General features: G+C 56.4%; 1 long non-coding RNA gene across 1 annotated transcript; it reads left to right on the forward strand.

Moving 5' to 3' along the window:
* The first annotated feature begins 966 nt into the window (after positions 1 to 966).
* On the forward strand, positions 967 to 2,453 carry LOC145717239 (uncharacterized). The gene is made up of 2 exons (XR_014140306.1): positions 967 to 1,094; positions 1,995 to 2,453. It is a non-coding gene; the product is annotated as an uncharacterized LOC145717239 (long non-coding RNA).

Genomic DNA, 2,453 nt, shown 5'->3' on the forward strand with positions numbered 1-2,453 from the left:
TATTGGTCCACAATCAACAATTTTGCATTAACGCAATAGGTTTCAACAAAGAGTATACATCAGAATCCAGGGTTTTTCTTAAAAAGCCACATGCCTCGATCCCATTTCAGGAAATTCTGACTTGGTAGGCCTGAGGTGGGGCTCTGACATCCATATTTTGCATGCTTATACTTAAAATTCTCCACAGGTACTCCTTGAACCTTTGGTTGAGAACCACTGTTTTTAGCTAAACTTCTTGAACTCCTGAATATCCTATATATGTGGCTATTGTTTTGACTCCCTGAGTGCAAGGCCTATGTGTCATTTGTCATTGTTCTCCTCCCCAAATACATAGCCCAGTAAAGGTTTGCTAAGTACACCTGCCTTGAATCAAACCTGGACTGGCATTAAATGGCAGTGTTGCTTTCCCTATTTCCCTTACTACCACACCACCTACTGCTGGCCGCAGTCACCAGCCCACCACCCTCCCTTTGCACCCTACAGCCCGAATACTTCAGTGGGCACAGGAAAAACAGGAGAAATGCCAGCCCTATGGGCATCCATTGCTACAAGCCTGGTGCAGGAACTCCGGGAAGCCTGGCCCCAGAAAGCAGGCAAGACTGGATTTTGCATCACATGTAACTGGGCTACTCCTCTGAATCTTGGTCTCCTCATCTGCCAAATGAGAGTAACAGCAGGAGCCACTCCTACTTTCCAAGGATAGTGTGAGGCTCAAAAAAAAAAAGAGCAATGAGTGTGCTTTCACATTGCCCACCAATATACACATGGGGGGGGCTCCCCAGCAGCTTAGTGCTTCTGTGCCAGGCCTCCTACCACAGCCCTCCTCCTCTGCTTCGAGTCCCGAGAGTGAGCTTTGTGTCTCAAGGGAGGCAGTTCTCTCACACAACCATTTCTTCTGTACCCACCCACCGTCCACTGAGAGCCTATCATGTGCCAGGCTGTGGGGACACAGTAGTGAAGGACCAGCCCTGCTTTCAAGGACCCCAGAGGCCGACTGGAGCCCGAGGGAGGGACACGGTTTGGACCCTTTGTCCGCCGTTTAAAATGAAGCCCAAGCAACTTGGCAAGCAATCCCAGACTAGCGGAGGAGGCGAGTGAGTAAACCGAGCCCTGTGAACAGAGGGTTAGCGCCAAGCCCACAGTGTGCGCTCTAAGAGAAAGGCGCGGGCAGGGGCTACCAAAGTATTGGGGCGGCGCTGTCCTGGGTTTTCCGACGCCCCTTTGATTCCCGCGACGTCTACAGCACCCCGGGCTCGTCCAGACCCCGGCTTCCTCCGGCCCCCGCGCCCTACGCACCAGCACGTCCCAGCAGCCTCTGGCCTCCGCGCCCTCGAGCCCCCAGGTTCCCGCCTCCTCCGGCCTCGGTGCCGCCCCATGCCGCGCGCCGCGCTCGGGCCCCCGCTCTTCGATCCCCGCGTGCCCCGGGCCCTCCCGCCTGCGGCCAGCACCGAAGTCCGCGCAGACCTTCCCCGCCGGCCGCGCTGCGCTGGGGGAGGGCGGCTGCTTCGCCCCCGTCCTGAGCGCCCGGCCGCCTGAGGCTGCAGGAGCGGGCGGGTGGCCGGCGCGGCCCGCAGAGCGCCCCCCCACCACCACCCGCAGCCCCTGTCGCCCAGGCGCCGGCCTCCTTCGCGTCGCTGGGGCGCGGTCGCCGCGGCTCGCAGGCCGGGTCGCACGGGCCCCGCTCCCTGGCGGGGGGTCGGCGGCGGGCCGGGTGCGCTAGGGAGGCGAGCGGAGGCGCAGGAAGGCCTTGGAACGGGGCCTGCCACCGAGTAGCGCGCAATAAATATTAGAGAGTATTGCTTTTTCCCGAAATCCTCTCCTCCTAGCTGCTCTGCTCCATTATGCTTAATGCAACTGCTCATTCTGGGAGCAGAACTTTCCCCCCAAAGAGCAGATCTGAGTGTTTGCAATGGGCTAGGCACTGCGCCTGGGGCTTATAAAAACGTTATCTCTTCTAATTTTATTTTATTTTAAAGATTTTATTTATTTGACAGAGAGACAGAGATAGCAACGGAGAACACAAGCCGGAAGGAGAGGGAGAAGCAGACTCCCCGTGGAGCAGGGAGCCTGATGCGGGACTCCATCGCAGGACCCTGAGATCATGACCTGAGCCGAAGGCAGATGCTCAACTGACTGAGCTACCCGGGCGCTCCTATCTCTTCTAATTTTAACAAGTCCTGGATAAGATGGGGCTGTTATTTGCCCCATTTTAGTGAAGAGGAAAGTAAAACAGATTAAGAATTCTGTGCAAGGTCTGGCTGCAAGGCAGTGAAGGAATCGGAACTCTAATCTGTCTGGCTCCCAAGCGCTTATTTACCACCACAATGCACTGTCCTCCCAGCACCCCTGCAGGTCCTGTGTGCATGGGTCTCGGGGCCAAGTGGATTTTAGGCCCTGGAAGAGTGGAGGGAAAACATGCACATTGGGTGGTTGTTCTTTAAAAAAAACAACAA

The sequence above is a fragment of the Leptonychotes weddellii genome, chromosome 15 (genome assembly GCF_054177405.1).
Source record: "Leptonychotes weddellii isolate Sample4059 chromosome 15, ASM5417740v2, whole genome shotgun sequence".
Taxonomy (NCBI): Eukaryota; Metazoa; Chordata; class Mammalia; order Carnivora; family Phocidae; genus Leptonychotes; species Leptonychotes weddellii.